Source organism: Epinephelus fuscoguttatus, linkage group LG2 (assembly GCF_011397635.1).
Source record: "Epinephelus fuscoguttatus linkage group LG2, E.fuscoguttatus.final_Chr_v1".
NCBI classification, from domain to species: Eukaryota; Metazoa; Chordata; class Actinopteri; order Perciformes; family Serranidae; genus Epinephelus; species Epinephelus fuscoguttatus.
Window position 1 is genome coordinate 10,889,099 of NC_064753.1, and position 23,383 is coordinate 10,912,481.

Below are 23,383 nucleotides of genomic sequence, written 5' to 3' on the forward strand. Positions count from 1 at the left end.
GATGTGGATGTGAGAATCATCCAACTGTCGGTTGTTGCCTTACAATAAAGGGAACGTTGTTAATGTGAAACCTGTGCAAAGCATGTCCTGCAACATATGTGCTTTTAAATATTTGAGAAAAATGCATTTTAAATCCTTATTTGTGTATGTTAATACAGTAAGTATTGCTATTAAAATAAGGCTTATTAAAATTATTTAGGCCATTGGTATAGTAATGACTGTTTGCAAGGAACTCTGATTTTCATCAACAATTCCTTAACCATGTAAAGTGAATAACATTCAAGGGGAGCTATTATGCTTTTCTATGTTTTGTGTCAAAGTTTCAAATAATGAGGTAAATGTACATTAATGTAATACCTGAGAGGTCTGCGACTGTTCTTAACACACAGTTTACAACAGTTTCTTTCTGCTCTGGCTACAGTATGGGGTCATAGTGTGCTGGATTTCTTTATATAGTCATGCTCCATGCATGTCATGCTTCTGCAAGTATTAGCCTACACTGCCACATGAAGCTACATGCTAACGTCTAGGAAACGTAAACTTAAATTTCTCCTCATTTAGGATCATATTCCTGCTGAGACATGTCCGGTTGTGTTTGAAAGCTTTTATTGCAGAAAGTGCCTCTATTCTCTATATCAGTACATATCAGGTGCAGAGACTCACGAGACCCGAAAATGTTGATCAATCAGAGCCAACTGGGCTGTTTGGGGATGGGGGCTTAAAGAGACAGGTGCTAGATTCTCAAGTCTCAAGACAGAGGTGACTACAAGTGTTCTTGAACATTAAAGCATGCAATCTGAAAATGAGCATCAAAGGAACTCTGAAACCACAATAGTTAAAATTGTGCCAATACTAGAGGGGCAGACGAGGAAACTTAAAGATCATATCCTCCTTATGGGGGAAAACATTTGAGGAAAGTTTGAAAAATAAACATAATTTTGAGTAGCAAAAATGACTGAATTAGACTTCAAAAGGCAGAGCAGGAAATAAAAACTGGTGCCCAGTGGTTAAAGGAAAACAGTGACAAGAAGCAGCGACATACTTTGTATACACATTTGAGGTACATACTGCAGACTGAACAACCTTTAAATAACTGTGTAGCCCCCTATGTCTCTCTGAATATGGATCAGTATTATTCCTTTACTTCTAGATCAGACATCGGGTGTGCGGTTCTAAAACATTAAGTGGGTCATGGGCTGCTCCCCTTCCCAATGGCAGATTGTGTCAGCAGGCACTGGACCAACTGGCCAGGAAGATCCTGTTTAATTTTTCACCATACTGCAATATTGTACGGTATTAAAATGCATAGAAAGAGGAAAGTCATTAATAAAGTATAGCACAGTTAGTCATATGCGCGCGCGCACACACACACACACACACACACACACACACTCTGTGTTGACCAAACTTTACGGCAAATGTATGCTAATGTATTAGCAAATACATTTAACTGATGTATAATTAGAGTATTGTGCTGCAGTTTTCATTTATAATAATACATTTTGAAATTAAACATTTGAACTACTTATTGCACATTAAAGCAATGGTAAATTTAAACTCTTTCATTGTTCTCATTCAAAAGGGTGCTGTTGGTTTACATTGATCTGTTCACTAATACCAGCACAGAGAGTGAAATATATATCACTTCACACAGCCTTTGCTGTGGACAGAGTTCGCCTTGCTTGGCCTGCTTTGTTTTTCAAGAAGTTCTACATGGTTATTTTGGGAGACTTTAATTTATGCTAAGCCCGTATTTGCCCCTCTGCGGGGTGCAGTGACATAATGCTATAAGTCACACTAGACACTAACAATAGCCAGAGGCCACTGGTCAGCTCTGTTTTTAGATGACTGTTGAATCATTTGAAAAAAGATGTCACTTGTTTGCTATTAAGTGCTTTGCCGTTTCCAGCCCGGGGCAGTGGCTGGCCAAGATAAATAACCTTCTTGCGATGTTAGCGGAATTCTTTCCTGGCTAAACAACTAAGTATGACAAGGGCTGCTGCACAGCGTTGTTTTAGCATTGCTCCCGATTTTGGTGTCAAAAGAAATGCTTGACAAAGACATTAATGTTTTATTACTGCCCATAAACACACTGTCAACACAGTCCACTGAACTCTGTATGTCAAATTATATGGCTCAGGCATTGTAGGCATCAGCAAAGATATGGTATCCATCAATACTGTGGCGTTTCCCATGAGAATATTTCCCAGTCATTACTCAACTCTGGTGATCCCACTAGCACAAGAGTGAAATGGTTGAAAAATAGATGGCACTCAGTAGGACACATACATTTACCAATGTGTGCAGTTTTTAAGATATGTCTGCAAAAACATATTCCTTGGTTCTTTGGCAACGTGTTTTACATCAGTAAATGCATTTTTATAAAACAACGTAGCAGCATGGCTTTAGGTATGGAAAGAGTACTAGAACATTATCCTCAAGTAAAAGTACTGTTATTTTAAATAAGATTTACTCAAGCACAAGTAAAAGTACTTTTGTAAAATTGTACGTAGAAAAAAGTGTGTTGGTTAAAAATGTATTCTGTGTAAACATTACTTTTGTTTATTTGTTTATTGTGTCACAGCCATTTGCTGCGTCAACAAAGGTCCGCACAGCTCGGCTCAGAGTTGAACAAATATGAACTTATGGCGCGCCATTACTCCGATTGGCGCAACACGGGTATCTGCACAAAGCTGTGACAATACACTACATACACGATAATAGAGACTGAATTTGAATTTTGTGTGCAAAAGCTGGTTTTCTGTGATAATGCCAGTAAACCATTACAGAGCTGCAAGCATGGCTGTAGACTTTTATGCCTCGCTTCCACTTGTGTGCGAGATAAGTCCATTCATTCTTATGGGAATCCCCATGATATCCAATGTGCCTGCGAAAATGTCTGGAGTTTGCCTCGAGTACATAAAAAAAACTTTTGCAGTGGATTTACTGTAAGAGAGACCATATGACAGTGTGCTAGCTTGGCTAACAGACTGCTAACTAGCTAACGTGCTATTTCCCTCAATTCAGTTGCCTGTGTTGATTGTCAAGTGAGTTTGTATGATTATAAAAAGAACTTGTTTATTTAGTTTTAACACATGGTGAATCTGAGTAATGTTATTCTGTTTAAATATGGTTATACATTTATTTGTTGCCACGTAATATTGGTCCTGTTTATCCTGGTAATGTTCCAAGCACATATCCCAAATTACTGGATGGAGAAAAATGGACATGGCTACAGTAGTTTTAGTCATGATCTGATTTATCTGTAAAGAGATGCACTTACGTTGGACACTAGAGGCATCATATACAGATCTACAAAGACCAGTCACATATGTAAGTGGAAACAAGGCGTTAGTCTTCAGATATGCCACTCACACGTGCTGATTTCTGCTAATTTCTTCAATGATCCCATGGAAACATTTCATATATATATATATACATATATATATATATATATATATATATATATATAGTTAAGATATATAGGCTACATATGCACAGACAGACAAGACAGAACAGCACAAAGCAACAGCAGCCCCCTAAAACACTGCCTTCACGTCAGCCACTGCTTGGATTGGAAGCACACTGATATAATGCTTTTACAGGAGCAGCCAAGAAGCCCAAGGAAGGATTCACATTACAACAATAATTACTTATAAAAGATATTAAATAGGTTTTGTTGAGTCCTGATCTAACTGTATGTTTTTAAATTTATTTATTTTTTAAGTTTCCATTATAGGTTTGCTGAGAAGCGTGGATTACTGCTCAAAATATCACTGACCATGACTATAAAATTTTAATTTGTTCACTGCACACTACTGTACACTAGAAGTCAGCTCAAAGGACACTGTGACATTGAAAATGTCCTCATTTTTAAATAAAATGAATATGTTTTTTACTTCGGAGCTTTGCTGAAATTTTGAAATGGGTTTCTGTTCACAGTGACCCTGACTGTTGCCAAAAAGATGTGATGTTATTTCACTACAGAGTTTTGGCAGGGTAAACTTGGATAAAAGTTAACTAGATTTACAATGTAATAGATGTCATACATGTCAGCTGTCCTATTTTTTGTTCCTTCAGAGGTTTGCTGAAATTTTCAGTGGGTTTCCGTTCACCGTGACCCTGACTATGGCCAAAGAATGGAATGTTATTTTGCATTTGAGTTTTGGGAAAGAAGAAAAAATGGGAAAGTAATATAAATTTACATTGTTATATCTGACTTTTTTTTTTTTTCCTTTTGAGGTTGGCTAAAATATTCAGTGGGTTTCTGTTCACCGTGACCCTGACTATGGACAAAAAATGTAATGTAAATTTACTTTTGAGTGTTGGGGGATAACAGTGCAAGTTACCTAAATTTACACTGAATACATTGACAGTTTCCTCATATCTGAACTGTCTTGTTTCTTTGGATCTTTACTGAAATTTTCAACAGAGTCTCTGATGACTCTGTACAATTTCAAGCCATTTCACTTGCAGAAAATTAAAGGGAAGGTTCGCTCTAATCCCATTACATTATAATATCCTCATATTTGATTGGTTATGAATTGATCCTTTTTAAGGTAAATTCACCTCAAAATACATTGTAACAAAGAAAACGTCCTCATGCTTTCACGCTTGTTAAATTGGTTTCCCAAGAGGTTTGCTGAAATGTTTAAAGTTTCATTTTCAAGATGAACCTACGACACTGTGACCATGTAAAATCTGAAGTAATTTTACAATCTCACACGAAACTAAATTGAAAGGTCTGCAGCACTGACACCAGGCAAAGTGCTTTTATTGAGTGCTTGAGTGTACGTTAGTGAGTGTATTTCTTTATTAATGATGGCTTTTGAAAGCTTACCACGTGGATTCATTCAGAACTTTGTACCTTTGGTCAGTTTGAAGCTGTGAGTTAGGCATGCCTACCACCACCCTCTCCTTTCAACAATCAGTGTGCAAAGGTCATGAATCTATTCGATAACAAAGACAGAGAGCGATGGAGAACACCCTGTCCAAAACTATTAGCAGACTTAAAGAAAAAAAAGAGAGAAAAGCCAGATGGTATTCACTCAGGAGCACTGTGTCCATGGCAGTATTTGATAAGTTGAAGATCAGCTCAAAGCCCTCAAGGCCAGGGTGTCTTAGTGCCTCAAATCCTTCTTTAACATGTTAGGCAATATGTTGAAAAAAAATTACTTTTGCTCAGACTGAAATTCAGTGACAAAAGGCAGCACAGCCCAGGTAGCAAAACATGTTTTAATTAACAGTGAAGTATTGTCAGACATAAGCATTAAATCTACACTGATCCCTGACACTGAAACCAAATAGAAAGCTTTCATTATGTTTCATGTTGAATAGGCATCAAATTTTCACTCATGACTGGCAATGAATCAAATAATTCACCCATGGTATAAAAAAAATCCTGGGATTGGATTTGAGTTGATGTTGACATTTTCAAACTGGAACTATCAGAAATCTTTTCAGAACATTTTCTTTATTCTTACATTCTTATAACATATTGTTCTCAACTGTTTATAAAGATCCATACATCTGTTCACTTTTTATTAAATTCTTTTAATTATTCCTGTCTGCCTTTTATCCTCTTTGTCTCAGCTGCTTTCTCCGCTGCACCTTTGTTTGTGTTGCAGTGCAGTCCAAAGAAGGCAAAACTGAAAGAATAAATAAATAAATAAATAAATAAGAACAGTTTGTAGAAGACATAATGAATCTCAACTTTAAAAAAACAAAATTCCACTATTCTTTATAGTAAACCCAGCAAGCTCAAGGGCAGAACATAACATTGGATGAAAACATTTTCACTTTAATTATACGGGAACGTAAATGTATTTTGAAAACCTTAAAATTCAAGCAGTTTAATGAGTATTCCAAACAATCTATCACATCACTGAATTCAGTCACTATTCAGGTGTTCATGTGTCAACAGTGTTGGACTTGTTACTCTAAAAATGTTATATAATTCTCAGTAAATTTTTGCTTAGTCAAAAATATAAAGTAAACAAAGGAGCTGTGCTACAGTAAACTTCACAGTAGTTCTTTGCAATATTGCTCGTGCCAGTGAGAGTGAGGTCCCATTTTACCATCAGACACGCTTATGAGTAACAACAAAAACAAATGGTTAACTGATGTGCAGATGTCACCTTGTACGGTAACCTCGCCCTCTAGTGTATGAATGTGTATGTGTGTGTGTGTGTGTGTGTGTGTGCGTGTGTAAATGGGTGAATGTGACATGCAGTGTAAAAGCGCTTTAAATGGTTGGGAGACGAGAAAGGTGTTATACAAATGCTAGCCCTGATACCATCCTGTTAGATGTTTGCAATAAAAAAAAATTCAACCATTTTGAATGTTATCACTCTATTAAATAGACGTAACTAGCGGTTATAGGTATAGAGGATATTATAGATATAGAAGGCACCTGCTACCAAATGTTCAGAATGTCATAATCACATTATTAAACGTCTGTTGGCAAATTTGTACGTTTCTTTATGTTTCAGCAGCACTGTGGTTTAAGAGTGGTTATGGACTGGGGCTTATGGACAAACGGTGGTGGAAACACCTTGATTTCTCGCTAACAGACAATCACAGTTATTGTTTGTTGTTCTCAAACAGTAATCTGCAGTTTAGCAGTTTTCTCACCTAGATGTCACGCCATCTACCATCCACTCCATCTCCCAGTGACAAATTCAACTCATATACATGTCGCAACACAACAAGAAACATGACCATTTAATAAATGGACTGCACTCGTATGCATTTGTAAAATGCTTTTGACACCATGAGTCACATTCACCTATTCACACACACATTCATATGCTGGTGGCTGTACCATACATGGTGCCACCTGCTACTTAGTAACCATTCACATGCCAATGGCACAGCCATCAGTAGTAATTTGAGGTTTAGTATCTTGTCCAAGGACACTTCGACATGCAGACTGGACGAGTTGGGGATCAAACTACCAATCTTTCGATTAGTGTTGCTCTCCCTCCTGAGCCACAGCTGACATGTAACGACATACCAGTCTGTGTAGCAAGAGCCTTCTAACCTGTGTCTATAACACTCATATCCACTAATGAGCAGCTGAATATAGCTTTTTTCCAAATTTACCTTTATTACATACTGATGATGTTGTTGTCTTTGTCATCTTTATTTAAATAAAAGTGTGTCTCACACTCCTAAAATGTTTTACCCGCAGCTGTCATTTAAATTGAAATATTTTGGTGGGAAAGTTGGCAGCAGGCACATTAAGACGATATTGATTACATTTTAGTATTTAAATGCTGAAAACATGTTGAGTCAATGGGATTTTCTTACATATAAACTGACTGCTGCAAAAATGTTGATTTAAAGTTAATTTTAAACGTGAACTACCTAGCAACTTTTTCTTACCATAGCTCAATGTTAAATGAACAACTTTTGCTATCTAGGTGATAACCCCCTTAATGATAGAGATCAAAAAATATGATTATGTCTCAAGTACTGTGATGTAGAAACTGACTAATCTCGTAATATCTCAGTTTTGACTGTATCTGGTCTCGGTGATCTTTTTTGTCATGATTCAGGCCGACATATTATTACTGTGTGCCAGAAGAACATTCATTTTTGGGGTCCAAAGTAGAGACATGGCTCACTGAGGTCTGCTTTGATGGGCTATGTTTGATTTTTTGCCCTGGCACAAAGGAGGAAGATTACAGAGTAATTAGGCCACTAGTTGAAGGAATAAGCCTTTGTGGTCATGAAAAGACCCTGTCAGTCAATGCCATAGCACATAGACGTTTATGTGAGTTTAAAAAAAAAAGTTTAAAATAGCTCAGATGTTATATGAGTCATTACTTTTCACATAAAATGTCTGCCTGTGGTTTCATTATTACTGCATGAGCAATCATTCTCCATCAAATTTCTTCAAACAACTTCAGTCAGTAGATTCCCCCTGCAGGGAGACCTATGCAGTCATTAAGATGCTGGTTTTAAATATAGACTAAATGTATCTTTTCTGGCAATATGAAATTCATTATTCTATGCATACTGTGTGTAGAGCAGCCCTGAAAAATGATTCAGTTTGCATTAGAAAGGGCACCTGGACAGATGGTCCTGCACCAGCTGGACCTCTGTCTGTGTACATGTGCCCTATTAAATCTCTGCATTATATTCCTTTGTACCGGAGATCTCGTCTGTATCCATTTATTTGAAAAAGACACGATACTTTGAAAGGAAAAGTGGAGATGGTATTTTGTCACAACAAATTACAAATTGGTGAGACAGAAAGGGCATCTGTTTGAACAAGCAAACAGGCAGTGAGCATGCTCTTCCACATTTCACATTTCATAAGCTGTCTTTATCGTGTGCGTGCATAGCCAGCCAATCAGTGATAGGAGAGGCCAGAAGGGGGACGGGGGGGTCAGCAGAGAGTAAAGTGTCACTATGATTGATGACTTACAGCAGAGACAAGGCTTTTATCTTTTACCTCTTTTTCCCTTTAGCTATGTATCTTTATGAGTTTTATCTTCCTAAAACTACAGGCACAAACTCAAGGGTACAAGGGTGTAGCCAACTCATTTTTGGTGACCAGATGTATAAGTGCAATCATGGAACAGCACACCTTTGGGAGAAGATACTGGAGCAGGATGAATACATAGTTGATGGGAGGCATACATTCTCAACAGGTGGATATGAAGTGGTCCTGGGTAATGACCAATCAAGTAAGTGCAGTTGGTCCAGTTCTGCCCTTTGTTGTACAGGGGACACACACCAACCTTTCCAAGGCTGTCTTTCATCACTGTATTGCAAGGCACCATCATACTTCCCTGTAACTGTAGGGAAACAAAGCAGTCACAGGGTCTCTGCATAAATGCCCTCTGCTTGTGTAACACCAAGAGTATAGTCGCTTAATACTTCACACTAGCCAACAGTGTTTCCACAGTAGCCTACACTGTAGCGTCTAGCTACATCTTGGCCCTGCTACGTTTTAGCCCTGCCCCTGTGCATTTTAGCTCTCCTATGCTGTGTCTCAAATCGCATACTTCGGTACTAACACTTCATATTTTGAGTGCATAAGTGCGTTCACACTGAGAAGTATGGAAAAATGCAGTGCACTATGAGTACCTGGATGGTGCACTCAAAACGGTCAAAAAGTTGAGTGTGGAACTATGGACACTTTTCGCCCTCAATGATCGCCATCTTGGCTACGTAGCGGAAGGGGAGAGACCACTTTTCAAACTGGAAATAGCGGCCGAAGACTGTGCGACTGTGAACATCGCTGCATTGTACAAATGCATGAGGTTTTTGCACTAAGCACCACTATACTGTTGTTGGGTATAAGCCAGCAGTATGTTTATTGGGTTAATTTAGCAGTCTGTGATGATTTGGTACCGCGAACGATAACGCGAATGCTAATGCTAGTTTGCTAACTAGCTAAATTGCGGGTTCATTTCCGGTGAGTGCACAACGGCCGTGTTTGGTTTGAGATAACCTGTTGAAATTCGCACACTATGCCAATGAGTACATAGTGCACATAGTATACTACATAGAAGTGTACTAACAAAAGTATGTGTTATGAGACACACCACTAGTGTTACACACATGGTTCAAAAACTTCTCTTACAATTAGCAGATTTATACATAAAAAAACTGTAGTTCCAGTTAGATAGGGCCTATATTAATTTCACACTCTTTAAAAGTAACTTCATAGCAGCAAGACTAAGTCTATAACCTGTCCTGTGAGGCTATGCTTAAGCAAAGTAGCACTTCAAACTAAATGCCAACATGCTCACAATGACAATGCTGATATGGTATAGGATAGCTATAATTTTCACCCTGTTCATCATCCTAATTTAGCAGGCTATTATGCTAACATTTAAAAATCTGTGACATCATCACAATGTAAAGTCTATCAGCTGAGTGGGAACTTGTGGGCGTGGCCAGTGAAAGAAACCCTACTACACATATTTAGTGGGCCGTCTACCGTAGAAGTAAATCCGGAAGCTACAAACATTTTTGCCTTTGGCAAGCAACTCCGTTGCAATGGACTGGCATCCAGTATCTTGGTGTTACAATATATCTATGATGTTTGTGCACATTAGGCTACATCATGTTGTTATCACATATTGGATGCAATACATTTTTACCATTTGGGTGCATGAGTGCTGTTCACTGGGGAAGTCTTTCACCTTTGTGTGTGAAAGACATTTTTGTCATTGCCTTGTGATTTCTTGTATTTGGCCGAAACGGTCTCACTCTGAAGCCCTCAACATCCGACATGTGGTCAGTGACTTCCGGTATCAGGCATCAACAAAAAAGTTGTCCTTTCATATCAGCATGATACGCAGCCAGCTGCCATTATAGTTTAACAGCACCCAGCGACTTTAGGGGGAAACATGGCGGGACAACAAGGAAAGTTAAGGCGGCAAAAGTAGGGAGGGTGGGAGGTTGTGTCACATGCAAGTGTTGGCAAAATGTAAATACATATATTTGTTGTTGAGAGAAAAAAAATAACCATCTATCTGCAGTGTTGTACTGACGTATCGCATTTATTTTGAAAGAGACTGTACGCAAACTGTACTGAACTTTGAAAACAAAAAACAAAAAACAATGCCAGAATGTCAATGGGTGCCTTCTGCGCTAGGGGGGTCCAGGGGCATGCCCCCCCGGATAACATTTTGAACATTTGACATCTAAATGAATTAATCTGGTTGGGGCTGGGCAATTTTAGGCAATTCTGAGCAACAAGAGGTATAATAGGAAGACAGCAAAAACGTCTGCATTAAAATGTACATTTTACATCAGTTGAGGCTTGAACTCACGACCTTTGACATCAAGGAGCATCTTCTATCTCTCTGAATTGCAGCCCCCAACCTGTAGCCATTTCTCTCTCTCTCTCTCTCTCTCTCTCTGTTTCTCTGTGTGCGTGTGTGTGTGTGTGTGTGTGTGTGTGTGTGTGTTTTCATCTCTGTCGTGTCTAGACCAAACTGAACAAATATTTATAGACGGACAAGCAACATCATATTTAAACAGGCTTTTATTTTTAAAATTTATTTTATTTTGATTGGCCGGATTTTCTCGTCTTTTGTGTGTCTGACTTCCTGTTTGGTACGATCCGTTCTATCAAGCTGAACAGAAGCGCTCGCAGCTCGCGTGAAAAATAGACCAGACGCCGAACTGAAGCACTGCAGTGCACGAGCCTCCGTGGGCGCTCCGCTTTGCTTAGCGGCCTGTGTGGACAGTCAGTCAGATAGGTTAACATGGGCGCCGATTGAAAACTGCCTCCGCTGCTGGGCGCTGCGCTTCGAATATTCCTGCGCCGGAAATCCAGCACCGTGCCGGAGAACTTCAGCCCTGAGGGAGAGAAAAATCATGATGCCGGACATGCATACAACACAAGTAGTAGGAATGCAGTCGTTCTGCTTATGATCTAGTGCAACAACATACAGTAACTTACTGTAGTTTCCTGACAGACTGGAAAAGGGAACCATGTTGTCTATTTTTTTTTTTATAAGTGCTATCTTTTGCTATGTGGGAGGTGTGGTGTTGTTCTAACCTGAACAAAGCATCTTGCCCAAATTTTAACCATGAACTTTACATTCAACATGTTGAACACTGCTCAAAATTTTTGTCGCAATCAAATTCTTGGGTTGGTCTTCATAAAATCCATGACTGCATATAATCTTGGAATCATTTGATGAAACTACGTTGCAGTGTTTGCAGATGGAAGTGAATCGGTGTAGCATTAATGTAATGGTAATGTACTGTGAAATGCACACTTATTTGCGACAGGTCTGCTTCATGATTGCTACTCTGCCACATTTGTTCAGAATTATTGCACCTACTGTATTTGAATTGCAGGAAAATGCTGAGTCAGACAAATGGGATATTGTATTGGTGGTATGTTGCCCAATAACTATGATCCCCAAACAATGGATGCAAATGACAAAGTATACGGGACTATTATTCTTCATGAACTTTTTTTGTCTGCATTAAAAAGGCAAAATGATAAACACACTAGTGTGCATCCACCTCTATCGACAACTGTTCCTCTCTGTGGCTCCTATGGAAAATCCAATTTTACACACCATGGCCTTTGTAGATTACTTTCTATTTCCTCCAACCCAATTTTTATGAAGACATTGTGATTTTATTAACCAGTAAATACAGTTCTGTGTCACATAGTATGCATAGACATACATAAAGATCCATCAAACAGAGGCTGAGAGATGGAGACGTGGATATTAAATCAGAGCAGTTACTTCAAACCTGTTGTGGTGTACAGTATCCTTTCCACAGTCATAACCCCTCAACGCCCCAAACCCCACCATCACAAGACTCCCAGAACTGCTTGCTGATGAAATGGTGCTTCATCATTACACGTCCGTTACACTTAGAAACATAATGTTCATTATTTATGTCATGTGAAGGCAGCAAGAACATTCTCTTGACAGATTTGTTTTACTTTTCACACTTTGCCAGGTAATGCCTGAGAAGAAGTGTTTTCTACCTTGTAGTCTTACCTCACCATGACTCAGAGAGAGTGAAAGAAACTACACAAATAAAAAGGTAATAAAAAGATTCAACTGTCATCCATAAGAATGAAACTGGTATTGAATGTTGATAAAAGAAAATTTAAAACAAATTTATAATGCAAACACAGCCGCATCCTCTCTGAATTCATCTGGGGACAGCTGTTACATGTCATCAACTTCACTTATTTTCTCTCTGCAATGTTTCTTGTCACTTAGATATGAAAAGCTAAAAAATATAGAAGAATTATATAGATGATATCCAGTGAGTGATGTCCTCTGGTGATGTGATGAACTCTTATCCCCTCCCTGCTCAAATTGCCCTTTTTTTTCTCCCCAATTTATGGTTATTTTTTACTAAAATTACTCCAATTACAGATTGGTGACAAAGTAAAGAAAAAACGCATTAGGCCTATGGCCTATACTGATCAACAGTTCAGCTGCAGTAACAGTAACATCACACCGAGATACAGTACCAGGTTACAGCAACAATGCACTACAACAACACTAGAGAATTAGGCTAACTACAAAAATGTTCTGATGCCAAAACCCCCCCCCCCCCCCCCCCATCGCTGGCTCGTTGGCTGGCTTGTACGCGCGCGGGCGCGCACACACACACATGCACACACACATGCACACACACACACACACACACTCTTACTATTTTCTGCTGTACACAGACAGGAAAGGTAAAGAAAGGAAAGGAGTAATGCTCCTTTAATAAGAGGTTAGGGCTTGGGCCTAGGGCTGAGCGGGATGGCCTAAAATCAATATCACCATATTATTTTGGGGGGATGTGGTGACGGTATGATATCACGGTATTGTCTTCTCTCTTTTTTTTTTACACCTTAAATAAAACAATTTAAAAAGCCATACATGTCTAGGATGGAAACTATTTATCGTCAGAAGTAAAACGGTTGCTAATCCATCTATTATTGTGTAGAAAACGTTATATAGTATGTATAAACCTTAGAGGGAAGAGGGAGGTCCAGCGGCTCCCGGGCCCCCTTCTCCCGCGGGCCACCTCCATCACGTAGCGAGGGAGGTGCATGAGGCAGGCAGGCCGGCAGCCGGGCGCCGTTCTGCCGCCGTAGCTGGAGTACTGCGGTATGAAGGTAACCACAAAAGCAGCACTGCGGCTCATGTTTACTGCGGTACCGTCACCATGAATACCACCCAGCCCTACTTGGGCCTACCTTATCTGAAGAGAAGCTCACATCGACGGCCTTTCTGGGATGCAAACAGGTTAATCACCAAGTCATTTAAGTCTGATGATTTTTGGATGAGGTCCCGCTCCATAGACAGCATTTAAAATAATCCACCTCGTTCAGCATGATGCTAACGCAATTCACAAGACTCAACGCTCACTCTCCCACTACAGTAACAGCGGGCAGGCCCTCACTGTACTTCCACGCACTGTCATTGGCCAAAAGTCAGTGGCCTGGGCTGAATGAATTTAGCCCAACTGGACAGTAAATCAAGGGGGCTGGTCACGACACCTGTCACTCACGATGTGACAACAATGATTGGAAGCTGATTCTAGATAGATTCTAGTAGAGTATGGGCTGTAAAAAATCAGCCCATTTAGATAAATCCTGTGTTTTTGTGACTATTTTAGTGCTGTTGCTGCTATGGGTTCCACCAGAAACAATCAGTTCTTCATCTTTATTGTTAAAGATAGACAGGGCCCTGCTAGCCCATTTATACCAGCCGTCTCTGTCAGTTAGTATAGACTAGTATAGACCCAAAATGAATACAGAAATATTGTGTAAGAATGCTGTTCATCTTTCCAGTAGAGTTGCACAGACTTGCCGAGGAGCACTGAAGCTGCTTTTGAAGCTCATGGTGGAATTAATACACTTCACATTGGTGTGCATTTTAATTTTTCACCAATTAGTTTTCCCACTCATTGAAAGGTCCCTCCAGGTCATGTAACACCAGTGGCTCCCAACCCTTGTGGCTTGTGACCCCTGAAAAATATTGAATGCTGACCTGTGGGCCCTTATCATAAGTTACCTCTATCAGTTTGACATGTTCAACTGATGAATATAGAAAAACTGTTTTTCTTTGTTTTCTTTAAATATTTTTGAGGCATTAGGAGGTATCTCTTAGTGCAGAAGGAAAAAAATGAACATGGGAGAAAATTCTGAACAAAATCAACATGGTTTTATGTTGTGCTTTCTTACCCACAAAGTTGTGTAATTTACTTCTCCTACTTAATTTTCCAGGTTATTCAAGTTTCTGAAATTGGAGTGTACACTAAACATAAAATACTATATGAAGCTAATTTCGCCAAGATTTTGAGATAGTAACTGAGAAGAAGCACTTTACACACTGTTATCCAGAAATGTGGATACCTACCTACCTGCCTACTTATCTATCCATCCTTTCACCTCTTCTCCTTCCATCCCTTGCTTTACCCCAACACTGGGTGTGTGTGCGTGTCAAGTGATGAACCATCCTCCATTAGCCTGGCTCACCTTCACAAGCAGCCTGGCACTGTGAACAGTGATTAAGCATACTTTCCACTGTGTAACATACTAATTTAGTAAAAGGCCCAAAGCATAGCAGCTCCCTTCAGTGATCATATTTTCTCAGTAATTAGTGTGGCATTTTTGTCTCCTATGAGAGCAATCCATTTTAGCTATTATGAAGGGGTTCTTTGTTTAAAAGTGCTCATTTGTTTCACAGGCATATTGTTAGAATCACAAAAGCAAAGATTTGCCCAAGATTCGTGTTGGACGTGTGCACTTTCTATTCTCGTTTTCTGAAATTGGACTCTTTGTTCAGGCCTTTGTCCTTTGATAACTATTGCCTCTGTAGATCAGCTCTGCTTAGCGCTGAGCTGTTAGCATATTTTATCTTGTTTTGGTTTTGCAGCCTACTATGATTTTGGTTTGTCCTCACAGCTCTCACCGGCTTCATCTCCAGAAAAAACCTTGTACACTGCAAACATAAGATCTCTAAAGTTAACTCTTTAACATAGTGGGGGTTTTTTCCAGCTAAAGAGGCTGATCTCACTATAAAGGACAAAATGAAGCAAAACGGAGAGTAAATACTGCACTTATATTTATTAGGTGGAAAAAACACACTAAAAACACACTTTCAAATGAGTGCTAATGTTGCTTTGTATCACCTGAATGTGTAAATACAAAACTGTAGGCCAACAAGTTTGGCATTCCAATTTAAAAGAAGGTGATAACATCTCAGTGTTGTGTTCACATCTTATCATGCTGCCCCCTAGTGCCCAAAAAAATGAGTTATTGCACGTTTAACGCTGCCACTGCACGTGCTACAGAGATGAAATAACAGTCTGTGTGTTGTATTGTTGTGAGTCACTCTCACATCCAGAGCTCTCCACAGAGGAGTAGCGTCAAAGGATCCCTGAGTTCTGACTCACTACCAGAATGGGGAGGCTTACGTTAGCTTACTGGATGCCAAGTTAAGGAGCCAAAGCAAGATTAGACTGCATCACCCTAATGGAAACAAATCCATACAAGTATTCTAGGATATTCCTACAGGGATATAGGATCACTGCAGTGTTGCTGCTGTCTACAGTAGTATTTAATATGCATATAATGTGCCTGGATCACTGTAATCAGCACAAAGTCCTGGTGAGTTTATTTTCACCTGCTTCAAGGTATTTTATCTCCTGCAAACACAAAATCTGCTTCATTGTCATTCGTGTCATTTGCTCTGTGATCAGGCCTGTTTAGTTTGGGAGAACAGCTGCTCAGATCCGGCTGCTCCTCATAATGCAATCAGAAAATCAACACATTTCCGGAGTCCCCAGGTGGTTTGACCTGCTACAAACACTGCCATTGTGTAGTAGGCAACTGAAAACAGTGGGTGTGTTCGGAGGTAAAATATTATGCACATCAAGCTTCCTTGTAGCCTTTCGCTATTTCCTCAGCCTACTGAGAATAATTGTGCCGGAGCTTATTTATTTGCTCTGTCCCTGATGCTGTGAGTGCAGTAACAAGAGGAGGCAGGATATCTTAATCAACAAAATAAAGAACTTTAAATTTCTAAATAAAGAAATTTCTTAACATCACGAACACACTGTAAAATCACTTTGTCATTTAGCAGCTGCAGCAGGCGGCTGTAGTGTGCTGAATGTAAAGAGATTAATATGCTGTACTTTTTTCAGGATAATGGAGATTTCATTTTTTTATTTACCACATGGTTTAAATGTGTCTGTCTGGATTATGATTATCATTCGGGAAGGCTGAACTATGCATTACTGTTTTATCATGAATGTTATGGAATACATTCAAAATCTCTTTCTCATGGTATTATTGTATTTTATGTTGTTCAGTAGAGTCTGGGTGTGATAACGATGGAGGACGGTGAGAAGAGTGATGGCAGGATGAGAGTCCTCAAGACTCCCAACCTCTAAGTACCAGTTCTCCTCCTCCTTACAAATCCCAACAGGGCTTAGGAATCGACACCACACTGTGCAGCGTTCACTGTAGGAACTAATCCGCCATACGTTGTTGGTTACTGGCATTTATGGAGCAGGTTCTACGTATTAAGGTTGGAAACTGTGGCTTTATGTGGAAAGTTTCAACTGACATTTTGTACAGATTTTTTTTCATATGCCTCTCAGGGTAAATTATAATAACTTTGGTAATTCTTTAACTTTTCATCAAGCATCTTCATCGTGCTAAAAGCAAGGCAAGGAAATTCCCATCAGCCTCAGCTGTTCTGAGGCAAATATTAGCATGCAAACAGACTAAACTAAGAAAGTGAATGTGGTCAACATCATAAATTCTGGCTAAATGCATGGATGTTTCTGCAAACATTCTTATATACCTGTGGTCTTCATGGAAACTGATAACGCAGATTAAGCCATATGTTAAAATCATATTTTTTGTTTTTCATACAGATTATTTACAATAACAAACAAAAGATATATATTTTGAGATGTATTCAGTTTTTCAATTTGTCATAGATGTCAATTTATTTATTCATTAATTTTTATTTATTTATTTTTTCCAGCTATTTTTTTGAGTGAAACCGCAGTGCTATATGATTTGAGATATTAGAGGTAATGCTAATTTTTTTTTTTAAAAAAAATGTTTTATCATTATTCTCATTTTAATAACATTTAAAAATGATTATGGCATGATTTTTGCAGGGATCTGTACCAAGCAAAGATGATTTCTTAAGTCTGTAGAATAATGATGTGTAGACCAAGACATCTCTGCAGCAAGACAATATTTCATTAATATTTAATTAAATTGGTATGCATTTTGCCTTCAACAAATGTTGCACCTCCTATGATTTGAAAATTGTAGTATTGCAGTGTCAGTAAAGTTTAGAACAATAAATTGTTATGTCTTTTATGGGCACCTACCAAACCCAAATTAGTCAGCACAGTAATGACGAATTACTGTCACTTGCTTGTGGTCATTTCACCATGGTTGTGAGCACTGTGCATATTGCTGCACAGTTTTGTGGTAGACGTAGGCGTTGGCAAGGTAACGTTAGATACACAGAAGAGGAGAGCGAGTGTAACGTTACAACCAAGACAGTCAAACGCCACCCCGGAGTTTTAAACTCAAACGGAGTCAGTGATGACGAGTTTTAGAATAAGGTTAACGTTACTACACACAAGGAAGATAACATTAATGTTTCAGAAGCTACGCTACAGTAGGCTAACGTTAGCCATTAGCAACTGGATGCTGTGTTTTCACATAACGTTATATGTTATATTAGAAGCAAACTAAACATAACGTTACCTGTCCTGCACAGTCAAACGCAACCCCGGAGTTTTGAAACTTCTCCGGGATCAGTGATGACCGGGGGGTTGTTACATGAGCAGTTACATCAGTTGGAGGCCTCCGCGTGGGGAAGACAGACAGGACAGGAGAAAACTCTAACCAATCATTGCATTCAGTCCGAATGCAATGATTGGTGGGAGTTTTCTTAGAACCATATGAGAATGGTGTAATTATGAGTTTTTAATTCTGGTGGAATTCACTAACATTTTAGTGTACCATCAGCTTATTAATAGCATTTTAACCGAAACAAAGAAAAGCGTAAAATTTCCAGAAAGGTAAGTGTCGCTTCAATGTATGTAGCTTAATTATGTCTCTTCTGTAGTCAATTGTAGCAGAGCTATACAGAGGAACGCTGTTGTACAATTAATCAATTACATGCACAGGCTGCAAAGTGGCATCTATAGAATGCTGAGGAATATATCGTTTTAACCTTTAGAAAATGTGACGCAGTAACGTACACACCTGACCTACTTTTTACTTTTAACTAAGTGCATTTTTACACAAGTAATTTTCTTTTACTTGAATAAAATGTCTTTAAAGAAAGTTTCCTTTTACTTGAGTAAACCATTCTGAGTATTCCTTTCATCCCTGCTGATTCCCTTTCTGACCTTTGATGATAATGACTGAGAAATCACCACTGATGATGGTCCATGGGTACATGTGTGATGAATTAATGACACATGCTTTAAATAGCCGCTGCTGCACTTAAGTACGGCTGCTCTGGTGTAACTTAAGAACCTCTAAAATGCAGCAGATCTTACTTTTAACATTGTTTTCCTTGCCATGTGTAAAGACTGAGCTGATTAGGAGTGTGCCTACTGTATGTCCATTAAGGACTAATTGTAGAAATCAGTGGAATATAGAAATCAAGCTGCATGCAGCCTCACAAATTTGCAAAGTGTGTAACACCATGTGTTGGACCCCTGCTGTTTGGGAATGTAGAAGCTTTCCTGAAAATTAAATAAATGCGATATCAATCTGTGACAGAGAGGAGCAAAACCGACATTTATTTATGTGAAAATATTGGAAGTTGTTACACTAACCATATGAAAGATGAAATTAATTCAATAAAAGACTGCACAAAACACATTGTCGAGAAACACACAAGTGTGTCGCGGAACAACAGGAATGTGAGCAAGTGAGTAAAACAATCCGGCTGTGAGATAATGAGACGGATCGCCGACTAGATATGGAAGAAGAGATGAATAGATAACAAAATTACCTGAAATATTTATAACCTCTGTCTCTTTCATCACTGCTTTCCTCATAAGCCATTAAAGGGCCCTTTTGGGACCTCTTAATTGAGTTCCTTTTCGGAACAGAATATGAAAGGCTTCTTTTTATTCCCCCCCACCCCTTTTCATCTGGAGAATGGGCTGATTAAAACACGGAGAATGGAAGTTCTAGTGGGAAAGTTCATTGCAATCAGGGGTGCAACTTGAGTGATTAACTCAGTCTTCTGTAAGACATTAAGTGGACATACTTATTGAGTCTGGACAGACAGCAGCTTTACACACGTACTCAAGTCTTTACAAGGCCTGTAGCTACCACTGAGGACACAAATTGAGGTCATGTTTTTTTTTCTCTCTCTCTCTTTTTTTCTGTGAATTACGGGAGCATTCACATTCTACAATGAAAAGTGTACTCATGCAGGGTATTTCATATGCTGATTCAAGTATGTGTTAAATCCATACCTTTAAACAACACATACTCACTCCATCCCCGTCAAATGTCGTGTTTGGCCACAAACTTTACACATCCAAATGAGACATGCAAGGTACCCTGGGGGCGTTGGTTGTTGACGTTCTAGGATGCCATGTCAAATTCTCAAATTCTTACATGCACTGTCTTTCTTCAACATATTCCTCTGTTTTCACAGGAATGTACAGTTTGCATACAGTCTCTTTCAGAATAAACACATTTCATTGGTACAACACCGCAAATTGACGTCTTTTTTCCTTCAACAAATAACACACATTGTTATATTTTGCCAACAAAGAAAAAAGAACAGGGTTTGGCTTTACTATCTTATGGGAAGCAAACACCAGCCTCCCGGGTGAAAGTCAGTGGTTGTTGGATCCATCCACCACCCTTAAATTCGTGCCACTGCAGTACAAAAACAACTTGTCTTGCAACCCTGTCTTATCTGTGTTCAAATCCACTGACACCCTCCCAAAAAAAGATTTAAGTTTTAAGTAATTTACCACAAACTAATACCTTAGGTGTGGTAGCATTCCGGTATAGGAGTTCTGGTGCGTCTCTGGGTCTCTAATGAAGCTGCCATCAGTGCTCTGTGTGCACTGTATCTGCTGGGAACGTGGAGGCAAATTGGGCCCAATCGCCTAATAGTTGTTATTTTGTTTTCCTTAGACAGGTTAAATTCTGTTAGAAACACACAAACAACTTAACCGGATCCCTTTTCCTTTTCCCCAAGGCCAACCAACTTCCACAGTTTCCTCAGCTACTATTACACAACTGATAATAGTAACTGCAAAAAACTTAGAGTGATACTCTTTGGTATCTGGGGATAGCTACTGATGGCTATTGAGGAAAACAAAAGTGCTATTCGCTCCCTGTTTTGTTTGTGCAAAGGTGGAGGCTCTTCCTTTGTGCGAGCATTCATTTTCTCGGGAGACTGCACCTGCTGACAGACAGAATTGTGTACTGAAAGCAAAGCTTATAGGGAACCATTCTAAACGCTGATAGTGTCATTATTCTATAGCCATTACATTGTGCAATCAACATTCACTTCATAACAATAAGGCAGAAAAAACTTGTCTATTTTCACTTTATGAGGTTTGACATATTTTTTCACCTCAGTTTTTTATAACTCTTACAAATAAAAAAGCGATTTCTTACGGTTCAATGGCTTTTTTCTTTTTTTAAACCTATGTATTTACATCACATCTTTTCCCCACTAAGAAGGTTACAGAATCATCTGGCTGGATTTTTTATTTCCATACCAGACCTCCACATAATTCATTCACCTATGACTGATGAAGGAGCAGCAAATTCATTTGCCTTTTTTAAAAGTGGAAATGAAGAGCTGGAGCACTGCAAGCAATACTTTGACTGATTAATCACTGCTCACTCTGCCATCTACAAATGCCGAGCAGATGGTCTGGCATCGCTAAAATTAAACTGCTAACAAATATGCAGGTAGCGTTGTGGATGTGACCTCGGTGGCAGCCGCTGTGTTGTTGTCGAGCTCCTCTATTGTTCTGTCGCCTCCGAGTTAGGAGAGATGGCCGCTGCATTGTTGTGAAGTGCAAAAGCATTGTGTGAAGAGTGTGCACCTGCGTGTGTGTGGGAGAGAGGGAGGGAATAGATGGTGGTTTTCCTGAGGTGAGAGATCTGGATTATTTCATCCCTTCTTTGATGAGATTTGAAAAAGGAAAATGTCTGGGGATGTGATTTATTACATTACATGAATAGGGAAAAAACAAAATAATTTATATTCCTAGCGGACAGTAAAGACACTTTTTTGAAAACAAGCATTTCTCTTTGTCTGCAACATATGGGAATAACCAAAGTACCATCATCACAGGGCTCCGCTGTGTTTATATGTAAACCATAAAAAAAGGGTACTGAATGATGCTCTGTTGTCTGGAACATCAGCAAATGCATCCATCCATCTGAGTGGATGTGTCTGAGGACATTTCCACAGTGGATTTCCTGTGCAGGAGAGTGGATGGGTGATACAACAAAATGAGAGGCCCAACTCTCCATAGATCTCATTAGACCGGTCATAACATTGCAACAATAGTGGAAAGCATACTCATCTGACTCGTGTTCCTCCCTCCCGCACACTCCCAAAGCCTTTACATCAGCTCTTTTGCGCCATCATAGGCTCTGGGTTAAAGCTACAGACAGTTGGCAAACGTGTCAGCAGACAACCACAGCCAGCCATGTACTGAGTGTTCCACAACAGCTCGCCATCATTAGTCGGCTTTACTGTGTTGCTTATTACAGGGTGTTTGTTTGTTTGGCTGAAATACATGCAGAATGGATGGGAAAGTCTGCTTTTATCCACACATGGACATTTTGGAAGATAATATACAGGGTTTCAACGATAGTGAATATTGCTTTACATTTTTTTTTTTAATCTAAAGACATGGATTCTTGTGGAAGCTTTTTTTTTCCACTTAAGGTTAATCTTTGATCACAGACAATCAGATAATTGTTTAACATGGGGGGAGAACCTTGATTAGAGGCGAACCTTTTACAGTTTTCATCAGCCTTTTCTAAAATTAAACAAACTATAAACCAAAGCAAGTTAATAATGGTTATTGCAGGGGGAGTGCAAATTCCATAAAACAAAAAATATGATATTTGTGCCTCTGTTTGCCGGCACTGATACCACTCCGCTGTGTATTCTCCATATTAATGAACCTTTCTATCACACTAAAACAGATTATCCCAGCTCTGCATTTATTACAAACACCAGTGTAAAGGCAGCATAATGGCAGAGTAATTATGAGCTGTGAATTGAAATATAGATTCACATCATCACTATGTGAAATTGTCAACAACAATATGTGCTGTCTGTCGGGAATAGATATGAGTTTCTTTGGCTCTGCATCTTTTTATGTCTCAATTACTTCCTCTTATTTTTTTTTACTGTAACTTCATGTGGAAATGAAGAAACAGAAAGTAAAAGCATTTTTTAATCCATTTTTTTTCCCTTTGCCTGATTAAAGGTGTCTTGATTTGATGTAAAACCATGACATCAGAGACAGATCCTTGGCCTCTGGTTTCATAGTACAGAAGAAAAGGAAGGAAAAATGGATATGAATATCTACACAAAATAAACTGTATATAAACAGAAGACACTGCAGCCATGCTAGTGGCTCTTTGAGACTGTGCTTAAAGCTAAATGCTAACATCAGCATGCTAACACCTTCACAAGGACGCTGTTAACATGTTTATGTGTAAAGGATATATGATATTCCATCATATAGGAATATTCCACCATGCAGTGTGTCATCTCAAGCCAAAAATCTTGAATAAGATTAAACAATAAAAATCAACTAACAGACTGACATCTCTATCCCTCGAGCCACAAGTGTGACTTGTGACACTTGTGACAAT